This window comes from Saimiri boliviensis, chromosome 4, assembly GCF_048565385.1.
Source record: "Saimiri boliviensis isolate mSaiBol1 chromosome 4, mSaiBol1.pri, whole genome shotgun sequence".
In the NCBI taxonomy this organism is placed as follows: Eukaryota; Metazoa; Chordata; class Mammalia; order Primates; family Cebidae; genus Saimiri; species Saimiri boliviensis.
In genome coordinates this window covers 86653308-86666149 of record NC_133452.1, presented here as the reverse complement: position 1 = coordinate 86666149, position 12842 = coordinate 86653308, and positions in this window count along the sequence as shown.

Here is a 12842-nt window from a genome sequence, read left to right as displayed (position 1 = left end):
CATTTTGAAGATGAGGAAACCAAAGCACAGAGAAGGTAAGCAACTTGCCAAAAGTCTTACAGCTAGGAAGTAACAGAACCAGGATTGACCCCAGGCAGTCTGTCTTAGAGCCTGAACTCTTAGTCAGTACCTAGTACACACAACATGCATGAACCTGCATTAACAAGGGAAAAAGAATAGTAAAGAGAAGAGTGGGCTGAGCCATTGAAGGAATGCAAAAGGAGAGGAAGGATTGGCTATCGGCCAGCTTCTACTAGGTTAGGTGAAGGTGAATCCCAGGCTTGACTGAGCTGGACAGATTGGCAGTGTCTCCGACAGGAGGTCCTGGGTTGGGTTTCCGAGGCAGGAGGCTGAGTCAGGCTTCTTTGAAGACAGCGGAGAGCTAGTTGGGATAGATTCCCTGTCATCCCTCTGCTTGAGGTCCTTTCCAGCCAAAAGCCCTGTAAGGGAGAACCTTGGGAGGGTTCTGGTAGGGGAATATAACAGCTACTCCACATATAACGTGAGCTTCCCCAATGCCAAACCCCATAGGGCCCTTGCGCCTTCTCTGGGCTGTAGTGTGCTGCGAGCTGGGAATTGTTAAGTAGGACTGGGTGTGCCAAGAGATACTGCTCAGGGGGCAATGATGGAAGTTCACCTCCAACGAGTTTAAGCAAAAGGAAGAGATTTATTGGCTCAAATAACCAGGAAGGATAAGAGTGTGTGTGTGTGTGTGTGTGTGTGTGTGTGCGCGCGCGCGCGCACGCGCGTGGGTGCGCACCTGGGGGCAGGAAGCAAAGTTTAGGGACTGCCATGCCTCAGAAGATATCTTCAGCTTTCTCTCTTGCATTCTTTCTTGATCTCATTCATATGGCTGCTATGTTTTTTGGTGTGTGATAGCATCATCTTTTTGTCTGGTTTTGTTTTTCCTCCCGCAGTTGAGCTTCGTCTCTAACTGGAGTTGGGGAGTGGAGAGGGAAAGGGAGGTCAAGACTTCTCTCATCCGCTGGAGGGGAGGGAGAGGTGGGTAGAAGAGCATGGCAGCAATTTCATGCTCACATCTCGGGAGAAAGAGAACATTTGCTATTCCCAACACCCTCCACCTATAAAATTTTAGGGAAGAGCTCCTATTGGCCTAGTTTAGGTCATGTACCATCTTTTGGACAAATCAGGTGGCGAAGACAATTATGTTTGACAATTGGCTAGACCTGGCTCATGGGCCCACCCTGAGGCCAGAGGAGTCGGGAAATTGTAATTGGCAGCCCCACAGAATTGCATGGAATAAAGGAGCAGGGGTTCAGTGAAGAAAGGGTTACGGTCACCAAAAGTTGACAAGGCTGCCTGCAAGAACGCACACTCTCTTCCTCCCCGGCCCCCACCCCAGAGGACAGAGGAAGCAATAGAATAAATAAACTTAGCGTACCTTCTTGGAGCTTCCATTTTATATTAAGATTTTGGGGGATCCATTTTAAAATGACATTTTAAAACATTAATTTATAACACACATGGTTATACTATGGAGTAAAATTCAAAGCTCATAGGCTTTTAAGGTAAGGCATAAGATGTCAGAAAAGTTTTGGACTTGTAGCAGGCTGCTTTTCTTATAGAATCTCCCCCTCTTCCTCCCTCTACATTTGTTCAAGCTCCCCTGATGTTAAGGATACTTGGGCAGCGATGGAGTTGGGGCTGGAAGTTGGAGATGCACTAGAAATGAAAATAACATGGATTTTGGTGCCAAGAGACAAAGCTTAGAGTCTTGCTCCACCATTTTCTAGCAGTGTGATCTTAGTCACATTCTCTGAGCCTGTTTGCTCCCCTGTAAAATGAGTACAATAATGCTTGTTCGGTAGAGCAGTGGTGAGAAGGAGTGTGTGGCCTAATGCTGAAACATACAGCCCGGTGTCGGGTTGAAGGAAGACACTTTGTAAATGTGAGCTCTCGTTTCCCTCCTTCCTGTGTCTGCAGGTTCTGCAGGCCAGCCCTGGCAGTCCAGGGCCCTAGGAGCTGGGGAAGGGGGTCCCTCACATGGCCCCACCGAAACCTCTACCAGTCTTGGAAGAAGCCTGATGACTTGCTGCTCTTTCAAGCTATAACTGTGGATACAGGCATAGTGATGGCTGTCCTTGCCACCTTGTGGATACTGAATAGGCAATTAGTGCTTTACTGGTGTCACATTAGCCATCGAGGAGGAGTTCATTGTCGTATTTCCCCAGAGCTCCTGTACTAACTTCTTTTGTGGTGTATCTTGCCCAGCACCACGGTGATGTGTTTTATAAGTCTCTTGCTGCCACTAGTTTTGTGAATTCTTGGAGGCAGGAATTGTTTTCTCTACCTCTGTTTCTCTGGTGCTCAACACAGAAGTTGGCACAGAGTAGGTACCCAGTGACGGACGGAAGAAGGAATGAGTAGACACACCTGCTGCCCCGGGGTGTTTTTTGTCCAGGTAACAACAGTTACTACCACTGTTTACTGAGCCGTTAAAATATATCAGGTATGTCCTGAGAACTCTTTCATTTTTAAAAAATAATCCTTGGGCCGGGCGTGGTGGCTCACACCTGTAATCCTAGCACTTTGGGAGGCCGAGGTGGATGGATCACCTGAGGTTGGGAGTTTGAGACCAGCCTGACCAACAGGGACAAACTCCATCTCATTAAAAAAAAAAAAAAATACTACTACTACTAATAATCCTTAAAACAGCCCTATGTCCTAGGAACTGTAATTTGCCCCAATTTTATTTATTTATTTGAAATGGAATCTCACTCTGTCACCCAGGCTGGAGTGCAGTGGCGTGATCTCGGCTCACTGCAAGCTCTGCCTCTCAGGTTCAAGTGATTCTCCTAGTTCAGCCTCCTGAGTAGCTGGGATCACAGGCACCTGCCGCCATTCCTGGCTAATTTGTGCATTGTTAGTAGAGATGAGGTTTCGCCAGGTTGGCCAGACTGGTTTTGAACTTCTGACCTCAGATGAGCCACCCTCCTCAAAGTGCTGGGATTACAGGTGTGAGCTACTGCACCCGGCCCTGCCTTGCTCCCATTTTAGAGGTGAGAGCCTGAGGCTCAAAAAGGGTTAATGAACTTGACCATGGTCACCCAGCCTGAGTGTGGCAGCATCAGAATGCGAATCCACTTCTGTTGGATGTCAAAGCCAGGGAACTAAACCTCTATGTGCTTCTGTCTTCCATTCCAGGTTACATGGAGGGATAGAGAGAGGAGAGCTGGGTATTGAGAAATCCCTAGGGAAAAAGCTGAAATGGGTGGTCCACTAGAGACAGGAAGGCTTGGTGATCAGAGAGGATTCAGGGTGGGGCTTGAGGGGGAAGGCAGAGGGGGACTGAAGGTCATGGGGAAATTCAAGGGGACTTTGGGTCTGGGGAGACTGGGCTGGTGGTCAAGTACTGTGGGGGGAGGTGTCAGGGCAGGGGCTTCCCCTTGGAACTGGCTGGAGACAGAGGCAGCCCCTTCAGGTTGTTTTCAAGCGGGATTGGGGGTGTTTAATATTAATAGTAATGACTGTGGCGGGAAGATAATAGGCCTCAGTCAGATGAGAAGGGGGTAAGCGCTTATCTATGGCTGCTGAAGACACATGTCTTTCACCTGCTCCTTTAATATCCCCCTTCTTTCATTCCACCGCCCACCCCCTCCCACCAGCCTAGAACAAAAGGGGTATTATGGGCCGGGGTGTTTTCAGGCTGCAGCCAAGGAGACCTCCCCTTCCCCCTCTGCCTCCCCCCCGCCCAGTTTGAATGAGGCTTTTTCCTCCCGCAGGAGATTAGCTCCGTTTGACAAGGCAGTGAACTTTGGGAGGGGTGAGTGGGGGTCTCCTCCGGGAGCCTCCAGAGTGCAGCCCTGACGAACGAATGCTGCCGAGAGAGACCCCGAGAGAAAGCCACGAAGACAGACCACGGAGTCAGCAGCAGACAGACAGACAGACACAGAGCAGGAAGGCATTGAGGTAGAGTTAGATTTTTAGATACAGGGACACATACACACACTCTCTCTCTCTCTCTCTCTCTCTCTCTCTCTCTCTCTCTCTCTCCAGGATGTTGGAATAAGCAGGGAGAGTCAGGGAGAGACACACACGGAGAAACAGACAGACACACAGACATCCATAAAGAACAAAGGGACAGAGAAACACACATACAGGCACTCTTGCCACCAAGCAGACTGACCCAGAGAGAAAGAGACAAAGACAGAGAGAGAGAGCTGAGGGGACAGAAGACATAAAGAAGACACCAAAGAGACAAATAAGGATGAGAAGAAGCAAATAGAAGGAGAAGGAAGCTAGGAAGTGAAACTGGCAAGAGGTAGGAAAAAAAAAAGGAGACCCAGAAGGAAAGTTGTAAGAAGGCTGCTGAACCCTTGACCTTCCTGGGTCTACCCGTGCTGACCCTGGCCTTGGACCCTCAGGATTTCAGGCTGCCCTCGAGTGGGCATTTGCATAGCTTTGGAGGACTAGGGGTGGATATGCAGCTTGGGCGAGAGAAGGAAAGAGGCACACTGGGAGACTGGCCCCGAGACAAAGGTAGCGTGTTGGACAATAGGCGAGTAGAAAATGTCCGCAGGAAATGTGGATTTCCTTGATAAAACAGCCTGGCCTCTGAAGGGACTGTCTGATGGGCATGAGCATGTGTTGGGGAACAGAGTTTTTTTTTTGGGGGGGGGCATATAGAAAGAAGACTCGTCACTTCTGCTGGTGGCCAAATGGAGAGAGAAGGAAAACCAAGGGCCACGTCGGCTATCATGATGACTTCCAACTCTAGCCTCCTGGTGGAGAGATCCAGTGGCATGGACCATTGGCGTGAGGGAGCTGGGCTATTAAACCCAGACACTCTTGGGTTCAAATCCCAGCTCTGCCACTATGTGACTTCAGGTAAGGGACCTAACACGTGTTAATCCCACTTTTGCTATCTATAAAATGGGAATAACATTAAGTATCCTCCATATGGGGGCGCTGTAAGACTCACATGACAGTAAAGTGGCAGTATCAGTGACCCAGAGTGAGGATGAACATCTATTGGCTACTTGCATTTGCAGGCCCTGTTCCAAAATATCTTTCAGGTATTATTTCTTTTAAATTTCAGAACAATCCCTTCGATCATAGACTAAAGAATATTGTAAATCGCAAACTATTAAATGGTGGAGCTGCGATTTGAATGTGGACTGTTGAAGCTCAGTCACCACTGCCTCTCACACTGGATACTGCCCTTGTTCATAAGAGACAGACAGTCCCAGTCTTCATCATTCCAGGAGGAGCTCCCCAGCGTTTTTGGGAGGGAGAGTGGATTTGAAGGGGCTTGCAGTTCTTATGGTGGAAGAGCAGGTGAGGCAGTGGCGTGCTGGTAAATGCTCAACAGCTGGTTCTTCAGGAGGAAAAAAGGCATTTGCCAATTTCCATGCTGTAAATACTCCCGCCACGGCCAACGTCAAGCTACCAACGTGGCATTCGCTGGGCCAGGAGTTGGGAAAAGACGCCTGCTGTCTGTCCTGGCGAGCCCATGTGAACTGGCTTCTACCCGGCACTGAGTGAACGGGGCCCATGTTGCCCGTGTGGAGGGATGACTTCAGTGTGCCCATCTTTCCTGGCTGCCGGGAGCTTCCAACCTCACTCAGGAGAGAAGCGGCACCTGGTACTCGTGTTTTGTGCCAATGCCAGGGGCTACACAGAAGGTTCCAGACCAACGGCACATGCTATGGAATTTGTAGAAATTCAGAGGTGGGAGAGACTGCTGGGGGCTGCCTGGTGGGATTGGTTCTGTTTTGTGTATCCCTCTGTCCTCTACAGCTGGGAACTCCTAGACACAGAGGTGGCCTCTTCTCTGACGCCATCTATTCTCCCCAGCCTTGGTCAGTCCTTGCCCTCCCTTGCCTTCCGTGATGCCCAGAACACCCTTCTAAGTGCTCTGAATGCCCAGTGTGTGGTAACAATAGTGCTGGGAGAGGCATGGCACCAAAGACCTGTATCCCCCTCTTCTTTGGGGCCCCAAGTGCCTTCTGTGAAACCAAATACTCCCCCTCTTCGCCCACCCGGACACCTGACTCCCTCCTGAGGCCCACTCAGGGTGAAAGCCGTTTCCTGTCTGGGTCTTGGTAACCCCCTGAAATCCCGGCCTCCCTCCCCCGATTCCTTCCAAATGCTTATTAAGCCGTTTGCAAATCCAGGGCTGAACCGCGGCGTGAGTTTAATAAAGCAGAAGACAGATGCCATCCATCACAGGGCCGGGTGGGGCGAGGCGGGCTGATGGCTCACACCCTCCTGGCTGCTTCTAGGTCAGCCAGCCACACATCCACACAGACCCTTCTCCTTGCCCAGGACCTCCTGGCTGTGATCACTCTCTAGCTCACCTCCCTGTCACGGATCCTGCTCCGAAGACCACTGGCCCGCGGTGGACAGAGAGTGGCCAGGAATTGGGAGGTCAGCCCAACCCCCACATGCCACATGGTTGTCTGCAGCAAGCAAGGCCGCAACTGGCACGCAAAATTTGTAGGGAGGCGGGAACAAAACTTCAGTAACCAAGATAAATCATATGTTAATGCAATATTTTAAAAAATCAAACAATGCAACAAAAAATTCATGATGAGCAAAACCCTGTAATTTTTAAACAGACACAAGATCAATCTCCCCGATTATTCCTGTAATATTACTCATTGGGCACTGATAACAGCCTCCTCAAATTCAGCGGGTTCCATGTTCAGATGAACCTGGACTGTCCCCAAGCCTGTTCCTTCTGTAGTCTTCCCACTTCAGGAAAGGCAATTCCATCCTTCCAATCACTCAGACCAAAATAACTGGAGTCATACTTGACTGCTCTCTTTCTCTCATACCCCACACCCCACTCTCAAGCTCTACTTTCAAAATATGTCCAGAATCTGACCACTTCTTACCTCCTGTATGGTGAGCCCCTGGTTCCTGCCTTCTCCCCCTCTCCCTGGGAGGACTGTGGCGGCCTTCTTCCTGGTCTTCCTGCTTCCCTTTCTCCCTATGGTGTTCTCTCTCCACAAAGCGTCAGGAAGATGCTGAAGAATTCAGACTGTGCCAGTCTTCTGCTTAAACTGCACCCTTGGGCCGGGCGCGGTGGCTCACGCCTGTAATCCCAGCACTTTGGGAGGCCGAGGTGGGTGCATCACGAGATCAAGAGATCGAGACCATCCTGGTCAACATGGTGAAACCCCGTCTCTACTAAAAATACAAAAAATTAGCTGGGCATGGTGGCGTGTGCCTCTAATCCCAGCTACTAAGGAGGCTGAGGCAGGAGGATTGCCTGAACCCAGGAGACGGAGGTTGCAGTGAGCTGAGATGGCGCCATTGCACTCCAGCCTGGGTAACAAGATCGAAACTCCGTCTCAAAAATAGATAAATAAATAAATAAACTGCACCCTCCTCCTTGCTTCCCCATTGCATGGGGAAGCCATGGAGCCCCACGGGATCTGCGCCTACTTTCTCTGACATGCCTCCTATTTTTCTCTCTCCTGCCTTGTTCCCTGGACACATCAGCAGGGTAAGCACACTCCTGCCTCAGGACTTTTGCAGGTGCCATTCCCTCTGCTGACTCTCTTACCCCACATGCCTACCCCACCCCTGTGTCGCCCACTATTCTCCTGTGCTGTTTTTTCACTCGTTAGTTTGTTCTTTGAGGACAGAGTTTGTCCTCTTTGGGATTTCAGGACCAGGCACTCGGTAGAGATGCAATCCATGCTGTCTGTCAGCCCCACTGTGGGGTAGCCTTCGCCACACACTGGTCTTTGAATAGACGGCTCATCATTGAAAGCACTTCCGCCTGTCTGTGTGCCAGTCTGTGATTCTCCTCTTGTTCCAAGCCCTGCAAAAGACACCTCCTCCAGGAAGCCCAGCTCTTGGCCAAGGTTTTGGGGACCAGAGTCATAAGTGTGGTGCTGTGAAGGGCTCTGAACAGGAACCAAGAGCCCTAGGATTCAGCCCTGCTCTGGGTCCAGTTTGCTGTGTATCCTTGGGCAAGTCATTTCTCTCTGGTCTTTGATTCCTCTTTTAGAAAAGAAAGGGTTTGAACCAGGTTCCTTCAAGCTCTGACTTTTAAAGTCTTCTGAAACTGAAAGCCTAATGTGGTCATCAGTGGAGTCAGATTATCTGGGCTCAAATCAGTACCACCATTTATATTTTTATTTTACTTATTTATTTATTTAGTATTCTGTAGTAGAGATGGGGTTTCACTATGTTGGTAAGGCTGGTCTCAAACTCCTGACCTTGTGATCCACCTGCCTCGGCCTCCCAAAGTGCTGGGATTACAGGCGTGAGCCACTGCGCCCAGCCAGTACCACCATTTTTAGGTGGGCCAAATAGATGCTCTCGACCTCTTTGGTTGCATCTGTAAAATAGTGACAACCATAGTCCCTATCTCACTATGTTGTTGTAAAAAATTACTTGACAGGGCTGGGCACAGTGGCTCACGACTGTAATCCCAACACTTTGGGAGGCCAAGGCAGGCAGATCATGAGGTCAGGAGTTTGAGGCCAGCCTGGCCAATGTGGTGAAACCCTGTCTCTACTAAAAATACAAAAAAAATTAGTTGGGCACAGTGGCGCGTGTCTGTCATCCAAGTTACTTGGGAAATCAAGGCAGAAGAATTGCTTGAATCCGGGAGGCGAAGGTTGCAGTGAGCTGAGATCACACCGCTGCACTCCAGTCTGGGTGACAGAGTGATTTTTTTTTCTGTCTCAAAAACAAACAAACAAAAAAATTGCTTGACAGAATACATTGACCTACAATGGCTCAGAAAGTACCTAAAAGACTCGATAACTGTTAGCTGATTTCATTGCCGTTAGTGGTAGATGTAGAGAATTCTAGAGTGGTATAATTGGCTTTTTGCATTTTACCAAATGCATATATTTATAAACAACAGCAGCAGGAAACCTTTTTTCCCAGAAAATAAAATGGCTGGCTGGTCATGGTGGCTCATGCCTGCAATCCCAGCATTTTGGGAGGCTGAAGTGGGAGGATTACTTGAACTCAGAAGTTTGAGACCAGCCTGGGCAATACAGGGAGACCCCATCTCTATAAAAATAAGTTTACAAAATAGCTGACAAGGGGCAAAGGGAAGGCCTGTCTCTCAGCATCTCAGCTCTGGGCCACCCTGGTCCCTCTCAGTCCGGTCTGCCATCGCAGACAATCTGCCAGATGGCTCTGGGGCTCCCTCCAAGGACTCCCGTATCCTTATCCTCTTCGTCCCAGCCTCCTCCGTCCTGCAGCAACCTGGATCCAACCTTCTTCACCCGTGTCCAGGCTCCTGATCCCACAGAGACCCAGGCCTGGCTGCAGCTCGCCTTTCACACCCAGATGTAGGAGCAGGCATGGAAGCCCTGCCTAGGGCTGGGCTGGGGGCCAGCACAACATCTGGCATCGATTACCAGTGGTGGCTGCGGAGTGGACTCTTCTGCCTGCCACTCACCTATCTGCCGGGGTGACAGAGGAGATGGGAAAAAGGTTTTCACAGCTGGAATAAATTGACGGGAAGTGGAGGGGGAGGGTTGAAAAGAGACAAAAAACAACATTGAACTCAAGATGGAAAAAGGACAGTATTAGAGGAGGTAATGAAGAAAATATGTGTGTGTGTGTGAGTGTGCCTGTATTTGCACACACAAGTGTGTCTGGGCAAGTGTGAATGTGTGTGCATGTATGTCTGGGGTATATGTGTGTGCACCCATGCTCATTGTACACACACGTGTGTCTACGATAAGTGGACACGTGCGTTTGTTAGCAGATCCGCCAGGGTCTTTTAGTTAGCGTTGTTTAGTATTTTGTTGATTTTGGGGGCCACCCACACCTACTGAAGACTGGGCAGAATGCCTATTTCTGGTCTCCCAGGACACTCCAAGCTGGAGGGAAAATGGGAAAGGGGGTTGGGAAGGCGAACCTGGAGGAAGAGCGGGAAGAAAGCAGGCAAGGACGGGCAAGGAGTTACCAAGAGGGCGAGAAGGGAAAGGAAGTGGCAGAAGGGGAACAGCAGAAAAATGCGGACCTCAGAAGAGAAGAAAACAAGTTGAGTGACCCAGAAAACACCAGTGGCCTTACCCTCAGCCACCACCTGGTCCCTGCTCCTGCTGCGCCAGAGCCCCCTGGACCTGGGCCCCAGAAGCCGTGTCCATCTGTGGGTGACAGCCAGGCCAGGCCTCCCTCCCTCCCTCTCCTCCCCCACCTGCTGACCCCACATTGCTCATCCCCCCTCCTCCTCCCACTTTCTCCCTCCCAGCCGCCTCCCACCTCTGAGGCCAGGCTGCAGGAATTCCCCTCCTTCCCCATCTGCTCCCCACTGACACACTGCAGCTTTCAATTGCCCGCTCATTAGTCACCAAGATATTTCCCCTGGACCCCCTCCTCTCCAGCTCCTCTGCTCCAATCCAGCCAAGACCAGTGGGGTCCCAGCCTCCCGTCAGGCTCCTGTTTGCAGCGGACTGTTCCGTAATAAGCTTGTCACAGGCAGCGGAGCCGCTGCTGAGGAACTTGGCCCTTATGGTGGAGGGGCCCCTCAGAGGCCCCTGAAGTGTGTAGGAGGGGCTGGGGGCAGGCCCCCCACCGTGAGCAGCCCACTTTAGGCTGCTAACGCCCTGCATAATATTATCCCTGTTGAGTCCATAAAAGCCCCCTCTGGCGTTACAGCATTTGAGAGACTATTAAATTTTAAGGCCTTGGGCCTCCGGGGAGGAGGCAGGTTGACATGGGTGTTTTGTGGGCTCCTGGTTACGTGGCAGTCAGAGGGAGCCTGAGGCGGGGCCAAGGCCTTGGAGAGGCGGCAGGGGTAGGGGAGAGGCTTGGGGCCAGCCCAGGGCCCAAGAGCTGTCTGTGTTCTGACGGGTGGTTCTCACATTTTTGAAGACTGTAGGACAGGCCATCACTGGAGTATGCATGGGGGAGCAGAGAGAAGAAGGGGCTCTTCCCCATGAGCCTGGGAGCGCTGATGGGTTCTGGGCCTTAAGGAGTTGTGCTGTCTCCCATAATCCCTGGCCAGCTGGTGCCCCCTCAGGAGGGCCCCATTCTCTGGCCTTCTTGGCAGGTGTTTACTGTGGGGGGGGGGGAATGGCAGCTGCTCTGCCCCTAGGCCTTAATGCCCACCCACATCTAGAGACTGCGGCTTTGGGGTGATGCCCTTCCCCACCTCTCCCATGCTCTTCTGCACCTTCAGGCCAGCTCTATGACAGCAGTCAAGGCTCCATCAGAGGCATTCTGGGAAGGGGGAGAGGCCCTGCCTGGGAGAAGAAAATCTGTGCTCAACCCAGCCTCTGCCACTGATGAGGCCTGTTCTTTGGGCTTCACTTTTCTTTAGCTGCTACCTGAGGGAGTTGGACTGGATAATCCTTTAACTTGCAACCAACTCTCTGGGTCTAACTTCCTTACTTTGTGAGAGAAGGAGTGAATACTATATTCAAGTAAAAATGCAGCACATTTATAGTGATGTCTAACATATTTGGACACTCACGATGGACTGGGCATGGTACATACCTTCTCTCACATGGCAATCCTCTGACCTGGCAATTATTTACCCCCCCCCACCTTTTTTTTTTTTTTGAGGCAAAGTTTCACTCTTGTTGCCCAGGCTGGAGTTCAATGGAGCTATCTTGGCTCACTGCAACCTCTCCTCGCAGGTTCAAGCCATTCTCCTACCTCAGCCTCCGAGGTAGCTGGGATTACAGACAGTCGCCGCCACGCCTGGCTAATTTTGTATTTTTAGTAGAGGCAAGGTTTCTCCATGTTGGTCAGGCTGGTCTTGAACTCCCGACCTCAGGTGATCTGCCTGCCTCAGCCTCCCAAAGGGCTGGGATTACAGGCGTGAGCCACTGCACCCGGCTGTTTTTGTTTTTGTTTTTGTTTTGAGCATCCCCACCTTTACCAGAGGAAATCGAGGTATAGGGAGATGAGGTGTCCCGCTCAGGGCTGACTGGCTCTAGAGAGTGTTGCTTTGTACTTTTCAGCCCAGTGCGTGGCCCTGACCACCTGTGAAACTGCTGAGTGCTAGCATTGAGCAGGAGGACTCAGGATCACATGGTGGAAAAGGCACAGGCTTTTTGAGGAGTTCTTAGTACCCGTGGGCATTTTTCTCTCAGTCAACCCCTCTGAACCGCATTTTCCCCCCTGCACATGGGGAATGCCACAGACTCCCACCTCACTGGTGGCTTTGTAACAACAGGTATGCAGAGCCCTTAGCACAGAACCAGCCCAGACGGTGGGCTCCTTACCTGTTAGTTCCTACTGTCATTGTCACTGCCATCCTCACAGGTTGCAAGAGCCCTGCTCAGCCAGTTCAGGAGGAAAGTGACCCAGAGAGAGGCCACGTGAAGAGGTCCGTGCAGTGCAGCCTGCAGGTGAAAAGAGGCTAACTGTCACCAACTCTCCACCTGCTTCTCTTTTCCTAAGGCCTGTGATTTGGAGGTAATAGTAACAACAGCACCTCACATTTGTAAAGTGCTCTCTTTAGCTTTCCAATTCAATACTCTGAATATTTACTATGTGTTGACCCAGATTACCTTCTCCTAATTGTCAAATACCTCTCCCTGGCTCCAGCACACACATGCACTTGCACACATACACCTGCGTACATGCATGCATGCACACGCCATCCACCTCCTGGCATGCAAATGTAAGTACTGGCACATATGCACACACACACAGACACACACACACACACACACACACACACACACACACACACACACACACTGCTGCTGCTTGCCCTCTCCTGCCTCCCTCAGCCTTTGTATATGTTTTGCTGTTATCTTGGGTGAGCTCACCTTCAACTCCAAGACTCTAAGCAGGCGGGGACCTTGATTTTCTAAGTCCCCTGCAGATGCTGGGGACTTGATTTTCTAAGACCCCTGCAGTTCTCAGGGGTCACGGAAAGG